Source organism: Strongylocentrotus purpuratus, unplaced genomic scaffold (genome assembly GCF_000002235.5).
Source record: "Strongylocentrotus purpuratus isolate Spur 01 unplaced genomic scaffold, Spur_5.0 spur5_scaffold_20, whole genome shotgun sequence".
In the NCBI taxonomy this organism is placed as follows: domain Eukaryota; kingdom Metazoa; phylum Echinodermata; class Echinoidea; order Camarodonta; family Strongylocentrotidae; genus Strongylocentrotus; species Strongylocentrotus purpuratus.
The window spans coordinates 52,381,416-52,402,828 of NW_022145606.1; the positions used below are offsets into that span (position 1 = coordinate 52,381,416).

A 21,413-nucleotide genomic window follows, 5' to 3' on the forward strand; every position below is an offset into this window, starting at 1 on the left:
CTTTTAATCATCGTCAATGTCATCATCCTGGAATCTGCTTTTTTTTTTGTTAACAGTCTTTTGTATTGTTTGATTGATTAAGTAGATATCGAAGCCTGTCATCCGTAACTGACAAGTCACCGCATTCATGTAAAATTGAACGAATCAATTAACGTCACAGAATTGATTTATCATCGCCCTGTAAGTTATTATTTTACATGTTAGTATACCTGCATTCGTATCCAATACGAATGAATATTTCATAGCTAGCTAAAATGTTTGTTTTGATGAATTTCCTCACCATTTCTTTCACTCTGTTTAATACTGGTAAAATGTTGACTTTGTCTTAATCAAGGCAAAATATTATATTCATATTTTCTACATGTAAGGGAGAAAGGAAAGAAAGAGGGAGAGAGAAATAGATAGAGAGATAGAGAGGAAGAATTCTTCTGTCTTGTCTGTGTATTAACAACAGCTCTAGCGGTTCGTTACTGATAAGTCACTGCATACAAGTAACATTGAATATTGTGTTCAACATTTTGCTGGTGGATACAACTTTCCAAAAATCCGAGAAATATGACCTGAAAACAAATTGTTTGTTTATTTTGTTGTCAAACTTTTAATCATCGAAACCTGCCGTTCGTACCGAAAAGTCACCACTCACCACATTCATGTAAGTTTGTACGAATCAATCAAGCGTCAAGGAATTAATTCATCATCGCTCTATAATTAATTATTTTATATTTTATATACCTGCATTCGTATCGTTCACGAATGAACATTTACCAGATAACTAAAATGTTCGTTTTTGATTAATTTCCTCCTCATTAATTTTTCTCTGTTAAATACTGATAAAATGTTCAATTTGTCTTAATTAAAGCAAAATATTATATTCATATTTTCTTTACGCAGGAGAAAGAGAGGGAGAGAGAGAGAGAGAAAGAATATGTTAACTGAGAATTATCGAGTAATATGAAAAGCATTTTTTTCAATATGATTTAAATCGTTGTCAATATTCAGAATATAAATAGGATAAATCCACATTACACAGCAACGCTGTCATCGCCTCCATCGCTCCAACCATAGCCCATATGCCAATACACCATGTTGGTCTAATATGGAAATTTTCCAAATGAAACTTGAATAAAATTGTAATATACCATGCACTGAGAGGTTTCAGTTGAAATCATACATTCTCTGTGACTGGCTTTGCACTAGTTTCTGAGGGACCAGTCACCGAAGATCTATCATTTTACATGTGCCTCGATAAAAGTGCATGGCATTTTCATATATATATATATATATTCTTCATCAGGAAATTAAAAAAAAATGAAATGTAAGCTATAAAGAAAAACATAGGAATTCAAGTATTAATTCACACTTTTTTCTTCAAAATACACACTGACTCACACACGCGTTGATTACGAAGAGAGCTGCCCATTTCACAGTGACAGGTATATTTATATATATATATATATATATATATATTTTTTTTTTTTTGGGGGGGGGGGGTTGATTTGGAATGTAGTTTTATTCTTTTTCTCTCAACAAACACAATCAATTTCACAATAAAGGTACATAATAGTGCAACATTAAATTACGAAAGACCTAATACAATCTTACTTAACCACAGATCGATTTCGTATTGTTTGATTAATATCGAAGCCGCTTGTCAGTAACGAACGACAGGCTTCGATATTAATCAAACAATACGAAATCGAGCTGTGGTTAATACACAGACAAGACAGTTAATAAACAAAGGAGATACCAGATTGATGACATTGAAGATGATTAAAAGTTTGGATAACAAATATTAAAACCATATGTTTTGAGGTCACATTTATTGCAATTTTAGAAAGTTGTTTCCACTAGCGTGTTGTTGAACACTATGTTCAGTTTAAAATGTGTGCATGGATCTGTGTAAGGTATTTTTTCTCTTATTTCAATTATTTTCGTTAGGAGGGAGTAGGGGAGTATGTGAAACAAACTAAAAGGTGGAGGGGAACAATACATCTATTTTATTATTCTTTTCTTTTAAAAGACAACACAAATCAGTTACGATTTAGGTTCTTTTCTATTTTGAATGACTACGTTATAGTGTCATATCTAATTTGTCTTTAAAGCAGAAGTATGCTTTGTCTATTCTACAGAAAATGTAATAAGAGATCATTGTGCAAGTAGGACTTACTGATGTGATTGTATACAGTCATGTATAATTATATAAGCTTATGCTTTTATAATTATATTGTATTGATGAGGTTATAAAAAAGATTGTATTAGGTCTTTCGTAATTTAATTTTGCACTATTGTGTACCTTTATTGTGAAATTGATTGTGTTTGAGAGAAAAAGAATAAAACTACATTCCAAATCAACCCCCCCCCCCCCCAAAAAAAAAAAAAAAAATATATATATATATATATATAAATATACCTGTCACTGTGGAATGGGCAGCTCTCTTCGTAATCAACGCGTGTGTGAGTCAGTGTGTATTTTGAAAGAAAGATGTGAATTAATACTTGAATTCCTATGTTTTTCTTTATAGCTTACATTTCATTTTTTTTAATTTCCTGATGAAGAATATATATATATATATATATGAAAATGCCATGCACTTTTATCGAGGCACATGTAAAATGATAGATCTTCGGTGACTGGTCCCTCAGAAACTAGTGCAAAGCCAGTCACAGAGAATGTATGATTTCAACTGAAACCCCTCAGTGTATGGTATATTACAATTTTATTCAAGTTTCATTTGGAAAATTTCCATATTAGACCAACATGGTGTATTGGCATATGGGCTATGGTTGGAGCGATGGAGGCGGTGACAGCGTTGCTGTGTAATGTGGATTTATCCTATTTATATTCTGAATATTGACAACGATTTAAATCATATTGAAAAGAATGCTTTTCATATTACTCGATAATTCTCAGTTAACGTATTCTTTCTCTCTCTCTCTCTCTCCCTCTCTTTCTCCTGCGTAAAGAAAATATGAATATAATATTTTGCCTTAATTAAGACAAATTGTACATTTTATCAGTATTTAACAGAGAGAAATTAATGAGGAGGAAATTAATCAAAAACGAACATTTTAGTTATCTGGTAAATGTTCATTCGTGAACGATACGAATGCAGGTATATGAAATATAAAATAATTAATTATAGAGCGATGATGAATCAATTCCTTGACGCTTGATTGATTCGTACAAACTTACATGAATTTAGTGAGTGGTGACTTGTTGGTACGAACGGCAGATTTCGATGATTAAAAGTTTGACAACAAAATAAACAAACAATTTGTTTTCAGGTCATATTTCTCGGATTTTTGGAAAGTTTTATCCACCAGCATAATGTTGAACACAATATTCAATGTTACTTGTATGCAGTGACTTGTCAGTAACGAACCACTAGAGCTGTTGTTAATACACAGACAAGACAGAAGAATTCTTCCTCTGTATCTCTCTATCTCTCTCTCTCTCCCTCTTTCTTTCCTTTCTCCCTTACATGTAGAAAATATGAATACAATATTTTGCCTTGATTAAGACAAAGTCAACATTTTACCAGTATTAAACAGAGTGAAAGAAATGGTGAGGAAATTCATCAAAACAAACATTTTAGCTAGCTATGAAATATTCATTCGTATTGGATACGAATGCAGGTATACTAACATGTAAAATAATTACTTACAGGGCGATGATAAATCAATTCTGTGACGCTAATTGATTCGTTCAATTTTACATGAATGCGGTGACTTGTCAGTTACGGATGACAGGCTTCGATATCTACTTAATCAATCAAACAATACAAAAGACTGTTAACAAAAAAAAAAAAAAAAAAGAAGATTCCAGGATGATGACATTGACAATGATTAAAAGTTTGGATAAAAAATAATCCAACATTATGTTCTGAGGTCATATCTCTCGCCGGATTTTGGGAATGTTTTATCCACCAGCATGTTGTCCAACATTATATTCAATTTTACTTGTATGCAGTGACTTGTCAGTTACGAACGACTAGAGCTGTGGTTAATACACAGACAAGACAGTACCAAAAAAAAAAAAAAAAAGAGAAGAGATGCCAGAATGATAACATTGACGATGATTCAAAGTTTGGATAACAAATATTCAAACCATGTTTTTTTAGGTCATATTTTAGAAAGTTTTATCCCGGCACTAGCGTGTTGTCCAACACTATATTCAGTTTAAAATGTGTGTGGATTTGTGTAAGGTATTTTCTCTCTTATTTCGATTATTTTGGCTTGGAGGGAGTAGGGGAGTATGTGAAACAAACTAAAAGGTGGAGGGGAACAATACATCTATTGTATTATTCTTTTCTTTTAAAAGACAAGAAAAATCAGTTACGATTTAGGTTCTTTTCTATTTTGAAAGACTACGTTACTGTCAGATTGTTTTTCTTCTAACTATAGCAGAAGTATGCTTTGTCTATTCTAAAGGAAATGTAATGAGAGATCATTGTGCAAGTAGGACCTACTGATTTGATTGTATACATGTATCATATATAAGCATGTATTTTGATAATTATACTGTATTGATGAGGTTATACATTTTTTAATTTCTTGATGAAGGATATATATATATATATGAAAAAATAACATGCACTCTCTCCGAGGCACCTGTAAAATGATAGATCTTCGGTGACTGGTCCCTCAGAAACTAGTGCTAATTAAGCCAGTCACAGTGAATGTATGATTTCAACTGAAACCTCTCAGTGCATGGTATATTAGAATTTGATTCAAAATTCATTTGGAAACTTTCCATATTTGATTAACATGGTGTATTGGCATATGGGCTATGGTTGGAGCGATGGAGGCGGTGGCAGCGTTGGTGTATATTGTGGATTTATCCTATTCAGATTCTGAATATTGACAGCGATTTGAATCATATTGAGAAGGATGCGCTTTATAGTTGTACTCGATAATTCGCAGTTAACGTATTATTATTATTATTATTTATTCGGCAAAACAAAGTGTATACAGAGGATTACATAGAAGAAAAAAATCATACAAAACAAAGGATGAAAATCATCGTGATTCCCATGAGCAATTACAAGTTGCCAGGAATGGGGCAGGCAAACTAAATCACCGAAACCGTGAAGGTCCCACATTCCGACTTGCAGTACTCATGGGAGATCACTACATAAATACATTGTAACAAGTAACAAGAGTATAGCAAAAATCAATATGACAATGGTAAAAGAAGAAACTCAAATTTTTAAATTAATCAATAAAGTATAAATTATTTCATATGTTTTTTAAGGAAAATTATAAAGAGCCTTCCAATAAAAGCAAAATGTCTTCGTATTGGACAAATATAAAGTGGAACAAATGCGAATGATGGACTCCGTCTTGGTATCAAAATACAGGCTAGGGGTGTCCAGTTATTTGACATAAATATTTTACGGTTGAATTATACAAAATTAAAATATACAAATGTGCTTTTGTGTTATATATGAGATAATATTTAAGGGGCAGAAATGCAAATGGTTGGCAAGAATTGTAAACTACAAACTATTCCTTTACAGTGTTCGTTTTTAAACCAAGAATCATATAAAATCAAACCAATTATAGAAAAACATGGGGTAATGTACTTTCAAGGCAAAGAAATTACAGAAGCTGTTCAATTGACAATAGTAATACATAGTGGTAGATAATAGATAGTAGTAATTTTAAGTTACTGTAATAATCAAGTTAAGCAGGAGTATACCAGTATTATCATCTAAAAACAAAAGGTATAATAACTGATCATCCTACAATAAAATAAGCGGATAAAACACATGTATATATATATATACTAAAAACCTAATAGAGCTGAGAAAAGATTTGGCTTTTCAATTTGGATTGCCAAGTTTGATATTGGGACAATAGAAAGTCATTACGGAGTTCTACAGGGAATTCATCCCAGAAGCGAGGAAAGAGATACAAAGCGGTATTATTCAAACGCTGTGTTCGGGCAAGTAGGTGATGAAACTTCAGTTCATTAGGGCGGCGTGTTATCATCAGAATATTTTGTATAACTATATCACAGTCAATGAATCTATAAAGAGATTTACAAATGAATGACATCAGCAAGTACTTTCTACGAGACTCAAGTGTGTATCAGTTAAGTGACCTTAGACGCTGATTGTAGGGCATCTGTTGTCGGTACTGTTTTAGTATCAGACGAGTTGCTCTACGTTGGATGCTTTCTAATCTGTCACATAGATTACGATTGACAGGGAACCAGGCTGGTATACCATATTCAACAAGCGGAAGAACAAGTGATTTATACAGGCAAAGTAGGGCCGGTGATGAGAGACCCCCAGAAACGGAAGTGATGAGACCTAACATGAATCCCACTTCAGGTTACTGGTTATGATTATTCCAAGATATTTCGTTTTCTGGACAATTTCAATTGGCTGATCGTTCAAGAAGTAAGCAGGCGGGTCAACCTTTTTGCGCGCTGCAGATATTCTCATCACTTTCGTTTTGGAGACATTTAGAGACATACGGTTAGATAAGCACCAATTGGAGATTTTAGTGAGATCATTTTGCAAGGTAATTGAATCAACAATTGATCTTATTGGCCTAAATATGATAGTGTCGTCGGCGAACAACGCACTAGGAGAGTCAACTAAAGATGTCAAGTCGTTTATAAACATATTAAACAAAAGCGGTCCAATCACACTCCCTTGGGGGACACCAGATGGCACTCTAGCCCATTCAGAGGCAGCACCTCTATAGATGACTCGTTGGCGGCGACTGCATAGTAGTGACTTTATCCAATGCCAGAGATTACCACTGATGTTGAACTGAATGGCTAACTTCTGCAACAACACATCATGAGGCAGTTTATCGAAGGCTCGTGAAAAGTCCAAATACAGTACATCGACCGGGCAAGATTTAGGACCTTCTAAATACTTCAGCCACTCATGTGTGAGACGTATTACTTGGGTGACACACGACTTTCCTTTCCTAAAACCGTGTTGGAAGGTGGAGATTGGACATGAAGAATCCAGATGAGAATCTATTTTATCAACTATCAGCGATTCCATGATTTTACTCCCAACGGAAGTAAGGGCCACTGGACGATAGTTGAACGGAGATGACTTATCACCAGATTTAAATACGGGAGTAACATTGGCAGATTTCCTCACAGTTGGGACTTTACCAAGAGCTAGTGATACCGAAAAGATACGCTGGAGGATGGGAGCTGACACAACGGCAGTATGTTTCAGCAAGGATGGAGAGAGACTATCTGGACCAGGGACTTTCTTTTCCCGGAGAGAAAGTAATTGGCGGTAAACATCACTTACACAGATATCAAAATTCTGTAGCTGGTTTATTGGGAATTCACACTTCTCAGGTTGACATGGAACTCCCTGGGGATCGGTAAAGGAGGTTTGGAAAGCAGTAAGAAATTCAGATGCTATGTCTTGTGGTTTGTTAAGGATGCGACTCCCGCTTGCGATAGTAGCAGGCGGTGAGTGGCGCTTATGCTCTCGAATGTAGGCAAAAAACCTCTTCCTATTATCACAACAAAGAAACAAGGCATTGACATACTGCCAGTAAGCAGCCCTGATTTCGTATTTCACAAGGTTCCGAGCTTCTTTGAAGAGGCTCCAGTCGGCAACTAAGTTGGACCGTTGAGCTCTAACAAAGAGCTTACGTTTCTTGCAAATCATATGCTTTATCTCTTTAGAGATCCATGGCTTATACTTCCTTGTCCTCATCCGAGATCGCGGAATAGCATCTTTAGAGGCAGCCTCAAAGATGTCTAAGAATCCTTCCCATGTAGAGTTTATGTCTTCAGGATCGATGAAAAGGTTCCATGGCACAAGCTGCAACAGGCGATTCATATGGTCAAAGTCCGCTTTGGGAATGTTGAGGAACTCACGAAGAACTGCCTTGGAAGCGAAGGGTTTAGGGGAAATGATCTTAAATACAATGCCGTGATGGTCACTTGGAACTGGGTTGGGACAGACAGATGCCTCAACGAAAAGGTCAATACGATTGGTGAACACATGGTCGATCAGGGTACCAGATGAAGGGTCGTCCTTGGAAGGACGGGTTACAGTAGTAACAAGCTGAGTCAGTTCCATAGTGTCGCATATAGAAAAAAGACGCGATGAATCGCTTGATGAATAATCTAACAGGTCAACATTCAGATCTCCGGTAAGGATAACACCATCAAAATCAATTGAGGTCCTCTGAATGTTGTCAATGTGGGCTTGAAGCAAGTTCCAGTACTGCGCATTGGAGTTTGGCGGACGATATAGAGACAATAGAAGCCATTTTCTCTTGCGGAGAAGAAACTCAATGCTTATCAACTCCAGATCAGGATGTTCCAAGTTTTCTAATCTCCTAGGGCAAAGGCTAGCGTCGATGGCAGTCAATACTCCACCACCAGGCTTGGTCATTCTATCCTTGCGAAATAATACGTAATTAGATGGAAACCCGAGTTCGACATCCTCACATGCAGCGTTCAGCCAGCTTTCAAGAATGCAAATGATTTCAGTATGATCAGTAGCCAAGTGGGCGAGTAAGTTTGGCATTTTATGTCGGATAGAACGTGCATTGAATACAAGTCCAGTCAAGTGACCCTTTGGTTGATCATGAGAATGATCGACATGTGCAATAGTAGGGTTTCGATTGGTAGAAGGTCCAGGATTTGTAGCTATATCTCCGGATTGAAGAAGCAACTGGAATGTTGCAGTTTTAGCATTATGTAATGTCAATACTTTGAGAGGACATGAGTATTTCTTCGATAAATTGACGTTACCGTATCCGCCCCTATAGTTCTCTGTACCTCTCTTTCTTGCGTAAAGAAAATATGAATATAGAATTTGTCTTGATTTCGAAAGAGTCCCTCCCTCACGAACAAGTTCATGCTGATATTCAGGGTTTCACCGTTGCGGGCGGAACCATCCCATCCCATATTTATCTCATCTCAACGCCCAGATCTCGTCGTTATTTGAGAATGAATAGGGACTTTTAGATTCGCACGAAGACATTAGGTCTATGCTACGATCGACGTCCTTTTAAAGCACTGCCGTGAATGGAAGTACCACGTATCAGTCCACGCAAATCTAAAAGTCCCTAATGAATGAAACAAATGCTAATGATCGAACTAACAGTGCCCTTTGAGACAAACACCAATGCTGCTCACACGAGAAAGCTCGACCGGTACAAAGAACTTGTGGCCGAAGTAAGAAACAATGGTTACAGTGTGACATAACATCAGGCGCGTACGCAGAGGGGGGGGGGGGGGTAAAATCTCGTACCACCCCCCCCCCCCCCGTCTTTTTTAGCGGCTGGCTGAGTCGTTGAGATTTTTTTGAGACCCCTACCCCCCCCCCCCACCCCCCCTCCCCCCAAAAAAGTATCCTCTTACCCTCCCCACCCTACCCCTCCCCGCTTATTCAGCGACTAGCTGGGTCGTTGCGAAATTTTCGGCCCGATTTCAAAATGTTAACCCCCCCCCCCCCTTGAAAAAATCCTGCGTACGCCACTGCATACCATGCTATTGAGATATGAGTAAGGGGGCAAATAACTAGAGACAACATAATACGGCTAAAGTGGGTATTCAGGAAATGTTCAGTCCTTCTTCGCCTGAATAGTTTCTTTCAGAACATAAGTAGGTACGCAGTTGTGTCATCCTTTGTCATATTCAATGCAAGAAAAGAATCACAGTGGAAGGATGTGGAATACCTCGGCCTCTAATTAACACTCCATTCTCTTCAACGCTTCTTCTCTCTCTTTTTTCTCTTCCTCTTCTTCTTTGCCTTATTTCGTCTTCTTCTTCTTTTTCTTTTTCTTCGTCCTCTTCTTCTTCTGCCTCTCTCTCTCTCTCATTCTTCCCAAACTTTTCTTCCTCGCCTACCTCCGCCTCCTTTACTCCATCTGCTTGCCTTTTCTCCCCTCTTCTCTCTTTACCCCCCCCCTACTTTCTCCTTTTCCTCCACTCCGTCTATTCCAAGTGGAATGACTTGTTTTCACTCGTTTACACTTTATCTCCAACCTATAATGTACCCTCTACTTTCTCATTTCTTTCACATTTTTTTTCTTACATCGTTTCCTACTCCCAGCCTTTACCCACATGCTCAGAAAATCATATTCCCCTTATTTTTTTATTTTTTTTTAATTGAATTTTTGTTGCCAACCTAAGCATGATTGATGCAGGCACGATTAATGATTGTTAATATACATGATCGATATATGAATGAATGTATATTGATCAATGATTAATGCATAATTTTAACTATACATGATTAATATATAATTGTTATTATGCATGATTGATATATATTTGTAACTGTAATGCATTATTGTTTCTATATGTTTTATATGTAGTGCGATCTGCCTTGGTTTCGGAAAGGGAACATGGACCTGGTATTGAATGTAAACATGTATTCCTTTTTATATGGAATAAAGGCATGATGTAACAACATTAAACATTTTATAAATATTTAACAAAGAGAAAGTAATGATGAAATTAACGAAAACGAACATTTAAGTTATCTAGTAAATATTCATTCGTGAACAATCCGAATGCAGGTATATGAAATATAAAATAATTAATTATAAAGCGATTATAAATCAATTCTTTGACGATTGATCGATTCGTTCAAACTGACATGACTGTGATGAGTGGTGACTTGTCGGTACGAACGACAGGCTTCGATGATTAAAAGTTTGAATACAAAATAATCGAAGCAATTGTTATGAGGTCATATTTTTTGGATTTTTGAAAAGTTTTATCCACCAACATAATGTTGAACACAATATTCAATTTCACATGCGGTAACTTGTCGGTAACGAACAATGACAATGCTTGAAAGTTTTAATTCAAAATAATCAAACAATATGTTCTGAGGTCTGATTTTTGGAAAGTTTTATCCACCAGCATAGTGTTGAAAACAAAATCCAATTTTACATGCGGTGACTTGTCGGTTACGAGAAGATAGTAATGGCAGGCTCCGAAATTCTATAAAACCAGAAGCTCTCTAGACTTTAATTCAACATATATCTTGATAGAGACACCTCGTTACATCGAGCTACGAGAAAGAATATCATCATCTTACATAATTCTACTCGAACACCGCATCGAAATCAGGTAGGCCCAACATCCCTTACGTTATGCCTGTTGCACATGAGACGTCTTTCTGATTCCGTCAGTTCTTAATTGTATTGATAATGATATCGATTATTTAGTAGCGCTAAAACAAAAAGTACCTTATCCCTTACTATGTAACAGAATGTTAAGAGAAACATAAGACTCAGAAATAGGTAAATCATGCTTTATTTCTGAGGGAAGAGGAATGTTTAATGGATCTTTTGAAAGTGGCAAGACAGGTTAAAATTATATTCTTTCGAAGCAGCAACTGTAAAACGTTTTTTTCGGTAGTTGAGAGTCTGGATTTGGGAATAATTGATGTATATTCAGTTGTTGAGCGTTGGTCTGCATTTCTTCAGACATTTCTTCGCCTCTTGTGCAGAGGGCTTTTAGTGCACTTTAATCAGGAGCTTTGCTTTGGCAACTCTGATGGGTGAGATGGCCCAGTGATAATAATAATAATAATAATAATAATAATAATAATAATAGCCTAATAGTCCACTCCAAATTTTATTAAACCGAAACGGAAATTCTTTTTGCCCAATTGATCGTGAGCCCGGCAGCCACTGAGCAGCGCCAGATCGACGTTGCTCTATCCCTTATTGTTGAACGCCAAACAAGGTAGCAACAACTCCCATCTTTTAACGTCTTTTGGTATGACGCGGCCAGGGTTCGAACCCACGACCACCCGGTTGTGAGGCGGACGATCTCGTAAACGTGAAGGCTCGGGTTCGTAACACTAACGGGTGCTAGGTGTCCCTTGGTAAGGCATTAATCTCCGTTACAACTTTTAAAGTCTTTTAGTACAGGGCAAATGGGTGATAACCTCACAACAATTATGTCACAGAGTTGCCAATTTGAACGATGATTGATTGATCGCATCTTCAAAAACTCATACATTTTTTTTTCTTTTTACCTCTTTAGAGGGACTTTATTGTTCCATTTCAAAATACATATATATTATTTACAAAACAAGTAAAATGAAACATGAATTATATACAAGGTCAACATAATATCTTAAAATGATCATTTTAACATTTCTAATACTTTCTTAACTACCTCAATATCGAAGTATTTTATATTTTCTTTGTATTTCAAATAACATTTTAATGATGAAATAAAATTATTTATTAACCTCTTTGGATTGGTTGGTACTTCTCCAAAGTTCCGCTTTACGTAGTCTTTGTATATAACTAGTTGAGCATAATTTATCCAAAAATTAAGTAAAGTATATTTTCTGTTATCTATTTTATATCCAATCAATAACATTTTCATATCAATTTCAATTTCTATTTTAAAAATGAAATATATAATTCTTGAGATAATTTTCCAGAAAACTCTTAATTTCTTGCAACGAAATATAAAATGTTCAATAGTTTCTTTTTCACGACAAATTTCACATTCGTTAGACTGTACGATTTCCAGTATAAAGAGATTGTCTTTAGATGGCAATATTCTATGAATTAATTTAAAATTATATTGTTTGATCTTATTGTCTCTTATGTTATTAAATTTGAACTGAAATACATCTTTTCAAACAAATGTTTCTGGTAGGCCTAAAATATTTTGCCAAAAATGGAAACCAATTTTCTCTTTTTTCTTTTCTAGCATTAAATTATAATAACTTTTTGCCGTAGTAAATTCAACGTTTATAACATCTCATTCTTCCGTTTTCATATTTGTTTTAAACTCGATATCAGGGTGGACTTCCCCTTTTAGCAAATTGGGTAAAATGTTAAAAATAGGAGGTTAAAAAACCCATACATGTTTGTTGGGAATACTTTATACCAACACTAGGTAATTTTTACCCAATTTCGGGTACATTTTACCAAACAAACATGCTCAGATTATAATGGCTCATATCAATTAAAAATTTGGGGAGGTAAGTTTAAAGATAATCTTGAGTTCTGGTAAATATAGAGATTAAATTCTCACAGAATCCAACGAAACTTACACAGAATTTTCAAGATTACAAATAAATGACAATGGCACAATAATTTTGGTAGAAATTGTATAGTGGCTGAGAAATGAGCATATGAAGATCAGGAAATATGCTGCAGGATCAACAATCTAGAATAAATCGTAGCGAATGTCTTTCAAAATACGATTCCCATACCAGAGCTCACTGAGATTAGCTTTACGTAAGTATGAGTAATGTTAGAAGGTAGACTACCTTCTAACATTACTCATTACTGCTTGACATACTAAGTATGTTAAGCACTGTTGTCAGATCATTTATCAAATTCAATTTCTTAATATTTTCTTTGTCACGATAGCATTTTAAAGACATTACATTCGCCTTCTTCTATTCTTTGAAAACGAGACTGTGCGTTGAATCTTTATCATCGTCAAAGCCGTTATTAAAGTGCATGCAATGAGAGCAGTGCAGAAGTGGGCCGGGAAGCGACTTTGCGTTTTACACCCTGGCCTGGACCTTTTCCCAATAAATTTCAAGGAACCGACTGGGAAAAGTCTATCCATGACAAGATATTGCGCGCGCACGTAGCTCTTCTGCAATGCTCAACGTACGTCCTATTATGTCCAGTGTCGCGGTACGCGGTACATGTACTTTTGTATCGAGACGTACGAGTGAGAGAAAAACAACGAATAACAACAGAAGGAAATAGAGAAAAACAATAAATAATTAAAGAACAGAGAGGAAACAAAGAATGTCATAAGCAGAGAGAGAAAACAAAAACTAACTTGAAAGAAAGAGAGAAATTAGAGAAGGAATTAATCAAAGTAAGGAAAGAGAGAAACCAAATAATATTATGGTTTTTGTGGTTTAATTCCGCCTTCTTCAGGGTTTCAATTTTTGACGTGTAGCCTACTTTCAAACCATTTGCTGATTCGGACCCCCCCCCCAACACACGTGTACACATATCGACACATACACAGACTACACTCGACATAATATGTGTAATGGTAATGTAATACATAAACTGTGATTTAAATATTGCACTCGTACCATTTTCTATTATTGTGGGATCACGTCTTTCATTTTTTAAATTCATGTCATTTGTTTCTAAGACCTAATTTCTCTAATTCTCTTGACCCCTCTCCCTTCATATTTGTTTTCTAAGACCTCCCCCCCCCCCTCATCTCTCTTCATATTTGTTTTCTAAGACCCATTTCTCCCCCCCCCCCCCCCCCCCCATCTCTATTCATATTTGTTTTCTAAGACCTCTCTCTCTCGACCCACTCTCTCTCTCGTATGTATTTCTCAGACCCCTCTTTCTTTCTCTCTCATTAACCCCCTCTTCATATTTGTTTCTAAGGCCTCTCTCTCTCTCTTCATATTTGTTTCTAAGACCCCCCCCCCCTCTCTTTCTCGTTTCTTGATATTTGTTTCTAAGACCTCTCTCTCTCTAGCTCTCAATTCATGATATTTGTTTCTAAGACCCCCTCTCTTTCTCACTTCTTGAATTCATATTTGTTTCTAAGACCTCTGTCTCTCTCTCCCTTTCTCTCTTTCTCATTTTAAATTCATGATATTTGTTTATAAGACCTCTCTTTCTCTCTTTTTCCATTCATCACTTTGTCTAGTGTAATGTACAGACACGTAACATATAAAGGAAATTATACACCAGTTTTACATGAATTCATTTGCACTTTATTTACTGCTTTACATTCATATACTTTTTTTTTTTCGTGAAGGTAATCTAATCCTTCAATGTCAGAGAAGTAATACAAAAGATACAGGAGTATGTGTATGCATAAATAGTTATATAAAGAAGAAATATGTAGTAAAAGTGAAAGCAAACAATAGTAGAAATTTGAACAGATAATTTGACAGTGTGTTAAGATTTAGATGCAAGAAATGACTATAAGAAATTTTTATTTGAAAATACATGCACATGTAGATAAAAAGAGATCTGAACATAGGCGGATTCATGGGCGCAGAGGCGTGCACCGCACTTTACTTTGGAGATAACGAACTGAATACACATAATAATGGATGATACGTGAAAATATTTTTCTTCAGCGAGTAACAATATTTCACGTATTTCGCGAAAATTGATCATCCAATATTATAATTATTATTTAGATACTCCACAGAGATATTGTGATTTATTCACCATTTTTATAATATACTAGTACATGTACTTGTAAACTGCATCTTGGCAATTGAAGCTTGAAACGAGTGCAAATATGAAATTTCCCAAGCATTTATGTGGTGCTGGTGCACAACTAACATGAAAAGTTAAAAATGTTTGAATTTCAAGAAAACAGTAGGCCTACCGTAACACTAATATAATCATTTACCTGTACTAAGTCGAACATCTAGAATTTACATATCCCAATCCAAGTTGTTACTTGAAGTTATTGTGACGTTAAAATTATTGAAAACGAAGTAGTTACTTGGATGGTGCAATTTCATATGGTGACGTCACGTTTAATAGCTGCATGCGCACAATCACTAATAATTAATCTTCAGTATTGCAGCTGCGTACGGTGTGTATAAATGCTGCATCGACGTACGTCTGTGCCATCGAAATCCAAGTAAGGTTCGTTGGTCTGTGCATGTACGATTCGATTTGGAACTGGCGCGCCCGATCGAGGAGCGTAGACTAGACTCATTCAAGCAGTTTCATTGCTATTTACCGGGAAAATGTCCAGGCCAGGGTGTAAAACGCAAAGTCGCGGCCGGGAACATCATCTTTCAACAGGGCATTACAAACATTCTCAGTTGATGGTTCCTGAAAGCGAAAACTATGATTGAATGTGGATATTCTGAAGCCTTCCTCCTGGCATTCATCACAGTAAACCACAATTCAAGTATTTTCTGGCAGCCTGTCGTCTCGAAGCCCATTATTGTTCCTTCACTTTCTGTTATAACTTTATATTGTCCGATTTCTGTTCATTCTGTAAAAGGAAAGTTTCAGTACGTCACGATTCTATGCTGACATTCTTAATTGCATTGCAATGTCACCGTATCTTTGACCAAATGATCAAAATGTATTTCCATGTTGATTCTATTTTCCTTAGACTTTAAAAATGGCGTCAAAAACCATGATTTCTCTCTACTGTCTGATTGCATTGGCCGTGGTAGCAAGTGTTTTAGTCGAGGAAGATGAGATCGACAATTCCAATGCGTTGAGTGTTGAGGAGCAACAAGACAGTAAGCAATTTATTTATAATGTTATCAAACAACTAAAACGAATACGATTACAAAACAACCAACCTATAAAAGGCATTCTAATAGCTGTATGATTGTGCGGTCACCTATTGAAATGTGCCAACATGGCAATGATGTTTTGACGTAATCCGACCAGATTTGTAGAAAGTTTGCACTTTCAAAAAGATACTTTTTATCACTTCTTATCCTGGCCGATGATATATCGTGATAACTTTACCAACCAAATTTTGTTTGATTTGATTTGATTTATTGATTTACTATTGTTTCGATTATTTGTTTGTCTTTTATTTTCGTATTGCAGTAATAGAATATTGTAAGCAGCTAAGACGGTTAGGCAAAGTCACACCTCCCTGGTTAGGCGGTCATGGTAGTGTCGTCGAAGAAATATCTACAATGATTGTGCGTTGCTAACGGTACGAGCTTGTATTTAACAATATTTCCAAATCTAAATAAAAATGCATGAGAAATAGTATGCTCATTCTATAAATAATAATAATCCACCTCTATTTTTTTCTTATCGACACCTCTATCACATAGTCATGAAAATGAGAAAAATCAAGGAAGACAAACTTTAAAAATCGGCTGGATAATATTTCTTTCGATGTAATCTATACCACCTCCGTTACCAGCCTCAAAATGATCAATGCCATTTTTAACGTAATTATTAAGTTAATAATATCAATACTTTTAACGCTGATATATGACTCGTGGATGTGCAGTACAGGCATAAATAATTTTATTGGCAATATATTTACGATAGTCATGAATACCGGCATTGTATTTTTTGTGTTGTTTTAAAGACTAAGAAATGAAGAAGAACTCGACAAGCATGACACAGTGAGGCTTTTAAGTGCGCATAATTTCGGTCAAAAAGACTTTGCATATAACATTTCTAAAAGATAACATTATGAAGGGCATGTTTATTTCCTTCAAGTCAGGCTCGAACAACCATCGTTGTCATTTGATTGATGAGTTAACAATACGATGATTAAATGACTAAGCACGACATGGTAACTTGCTCTGCTTTAGGATTGCCTTTTCGTATATAGGGCACGGAGTCATTTCTAATAACCTAACATTAATTAAAATTGAGAGAATTATCCAATTTATATTCTTCCCATATGTATCTTCATACTTTTTAAAGGGTTGGGTAACATTTTACTCATAAGAGGAAAAGAAAGAAACAATGCATGTTTGTTGGGTAAGAGTTTACCAATGCTGGGCAATGTTTAACGAAGGTTGAGTAGATTTCATCCAACAAACATGTATCTTCCCATTTTGACCTCTTATGTTAAAAGTTGTACCCAACTCTACCCTGCTTTAAAGGTATTACAAAGTTTTGGGAAATTTTGAAAAATGGGTGGATAGTGATTCTTTACAATTTTAATATATTTGGATGCCCCTGTGGATGTATTAAAAACACCAGAAATTTTAGCCCCTAAAACACTTCTGCTTTCGAGAAAAATTGAATATAAAGATTTACCGGTGCTCCCGGTAAATTTTGATAAATTTCAAATAGCTCCAACGGCCGTACAATGGTAGCTGCGACCATGAAAATCTCAGAGTATGTAGTTGTGGTATATAATTTCCGAACAAGAATAGCTAATCAGTCAATTTTAGTCAATAAACATTATTTCATAGCTTAATTAATATCTTGACCTTGAGAGGGAGCTATTCAACATAAAGTGTTTATTATTTACAATTTCATAATTTTAGAGTCGATTTCGACCGCGACGATTACTGAATATTGTAGGATCGTATATGCTTCCAATATGTTCATTTGAACCAAATTCATGACCCCTTACCAAAACTTTGTATTACCTTTAAGAGTGCACATTATACACCTCTTCATTATCCCGCTAGCAGAATCACACCCTATATCATATAACACTACTGTTTCGGAAATGCAATCGGTGCATGCACATTGTAAGGATACAGCATATAAATATCTATATATTTAATAAATCTTTATATTTTCCCTTTTCTTGTTTTCAACTGTAGGGTAATAAACGCATCGAGAAGTTCGAGAGGCATACTAACTGCATCTTTTCCATTTGCCTGGCGTCAGACGTCTTCTCTGTCTGTTGAGAGTTTTGTCAAATTGATACAAGAAAAAAAATAATCCTCGATGATCAGTTATCACTGACCTTAATCCTAACCCCAACGAACTCATAACCTCACCTCTAAAATATTTTTAAAAAATCAATAAATATAATATATAATCCATTTTGAATCTCGTTTCAAAAGTAAAGTATCAATAATGCCTACATGTAGCCCGAAATAGTTTTGTGTTGACAACTGTAAAGGTTAGTCAATTCACTGGAAATTTGATTGTTTTTAATAATGCATTGAAGAGTACAATCTTGTACATGTGCTTCATTATTATGTACAGAAACAAGTGCCTGCCGTTCGTACCGTCAAGTAACCACTCACCACATAAATATTAATAGAAATCAATGATCTAAACAATATGTTCCAATTGTAAATTTTCAAATTTTTAATCAGCTGCTATATTCTTTGACACATTGTGCACAAAACGGTCTTATTAAATGGAATGACGTAATAATTCCTTCTCGGGTAATTTACTTTTGTTCATGTCGTGAGAGGGGTAACTATGGACAATAGAGAGAGAGAGAGAGAGAGAGATGGGGGAGAGAGAGAGAGAGAGATGGGGAGAGAGAGAGTGAGAGAGAGAGATGGGAAGAGAAAGACAGGGAGCAGGCATATCAGAAAGGTAGAGAGAGAGAGAGAAAGATAAAGAGAGAGATGGGAAGAAATAGACAGGGAGCAAGCATATCAGAGAGGTAGAGAGAGAGATGGGAAGAGATAGACAGGGAGCAGGCATATCAGAGAGGTAGAGAGAGAGAGAGAGAGAAAGAGAGAGAAGTGGGAAAAGATTGATAGGGAGCAGGCATATCAGAGAGGTAGAGAGAGAGATAGAGAGAGAGAAAGAGAGAGATGACAAATCTGTTTACTGTTAACAGCCTTAAACAAAGACTAGTGGTAAACATGGCTGCAGTGGTAGATGGTTTTGATCTTCTTTTCCGACAACTTTCGAACGGTTTTCATATCTACTTTGAGGTCTTGTCATTGATCGGAGCTTACTATGTGACAAGTTATTGTCACCTGTTACAGGGTGCAGTATGTTATCCGGATGCATATTTATCCTAAACTGAGACCAAAACGAGATCTTGTCAAAGAAATCGGAGAGTGGGCAGGTAAAAACATCTCAGTCCCATACCTTCATTTGTATGTGAGAAATATGTTGTCTCTTAGACTAAGTTAGTACGCACTACGTGTACGGACTACGTCATGCCTGCCCACACATAGCTGCATTACTAGCACAGAAAAAAAAAATCATTTCGGGGGCTACTTTTCAAGCTTGTTTGCATGAAAATGACACTTTTTCATTTGTTTTGCATTGAACTGTAGACTCTAGTCTAGATCTACATGTAGGGTCTATGCAAATTTTAGGGGGCTCTTATAGGCACATTCATGGGGCACTAGAGGGCGCTTCGCTCGCGTACGAAAATCTGAATGGCCTTGCTGCGGTGGGTTGGTAATAATCAGCCCAAAACTTGGATATGGGAGGGTGGAAGGATATATCTTTTTTATAATGTTATCCGGTCTTACCCCTAACCATCCTAGACCTGTGTTTAATCTTAGTAGAAATGACATGCGAGTACAAGAAGAGAAACATTGGGCCTATTACTGATGCAACTTTTGAAATATTAGCCTAGAAATTACCACCAAACTGAAAAAAATTACATTTTTTCTGACAAATCTTCATAAAATCTGAGTTATAAACAACTCACAACTAGGTACGGTAATACAAATACGATTTTCCGAAAATTCAGGTGTGATTTTTTAAGTTTCTTTCAAGTTTCAAGTATATTTCTGCGCATCGCAGCGCCAATTTTCTTCACTGCTTCAAAATCACCCTTGAAATTTTTTTTTGCAACGAATTTGATACGAGGTCCGCGAGTGTTCCCGGCCCGTTCCTTGCGTGTTGAAAGTTTGGTAATACATAGTTTGCATTGACTCGCGCATGAAAAAATGGCTCGAAAACAAATGTCAAATGAAGAAATAAACAAGCTTTTGTATAGTTATAAGAGATCTACCGAGGTTTCTTTGTCGATTTAATTTATTATATAGTCTCAATTAGAATTTAGAATTATCTCACTGAAAAGTTAATAAACCGACAATGTTCTCGATCGTAGTTATTTTCACTTTGCCAGCAGACGATCTAGCGTTGTTTTGGCAAAAAGCTAGCCCGCCACCTTCCCACCTCGAACCTTTCGATTTTCGCTACAAAGTGCGCGCTGCGGAGCTCCGAAGGTGCATTGGTATCGCTGGCAAACTCTCAGCCGGCTAGCTCCCCACGAGGGACCATTCGCGGTATGGCGAGAGTGTGTGTGTGAGATATACGATTTTGGATTCGAGAACGCACGTAGTGCAACCGTGCGCGTCATTTTCTGCTGTCGAATGTCTACGACCAATTTTACATGTAAGATGTTTAGTACAGATAGTTGGTCAGTTTTCTTCTTATATCTTTGGTTTTACAACATTTAAAAATATAATTTCTTCAAATTTGCTCCTGACTCGGTTCAGACTAATTGTCTGATGTGTTTTCAAGTCAATTTTTGAATATATTTTTTTGCATGAATTTTAAAGGTACTATGTCCCTTTTGCAGCCAACCTCAAATTCTGTAGAACTTTGCAGGAATTATGAATATGTCATGTATGTCCTATCTGTGAAATTTAAACGTTAGCAGTGTCCTCATATTCAAATTATGCAAGGAAACCCGTTTACTTGCTAGAATTCACTGTCAGACACTATTGAGTGACTGACTGGCCTTTTTTCTTCTTTAGACTTTGGTAATAAAATACATTAAAAGAGTTGTAAAGGGTACATGAGCATTTGTCTACATCAATAACCCACTTCTTATGATGGCCAACATTAAACTGATTGAATCTTTGCGCAGCATAAAACGTATGACAATTCGGTACAATTGTCTGAAAATCAAGACTATTAGTACTTTTGGGCTCTATAGCCCTTAAGTCGATTTGACAACTGATAGTCGTTATTTTCCCACTTGAAGACATTTTCAAGCCCCACCTTTTTTAGGTTTTTTTTTCTTTTCAAATGCAGTTGCAATTTAACTTTTTCATTTTTTTGGCCTG

The 21,413-nt window shown here is 36.0% G+C and overlaps 1 long non-coding RNA gene across 1 annotated transcript; it reads left to right on the forward strand.

Moving 5' to 3' along the window:
• Positions 1 to 11,002: 11,002 nt before the first annotated feature.
• LOC115927551 lies at positions 11,003 to 16,597 on the forward strand. Its single transcript, XR_004065727.1, has 3 exons — positions 11,003 to 11,089; positions 16,079 to 16,211; positions 16,531 to 16,597. It is a non-coding gene; the product is annotated as an uncharacterized LOC115927551 (long non-coding RNA).
• The last annotated feature ends 4,816 nt before the right edge of the window (positions 16,598 to 21,413 follow it).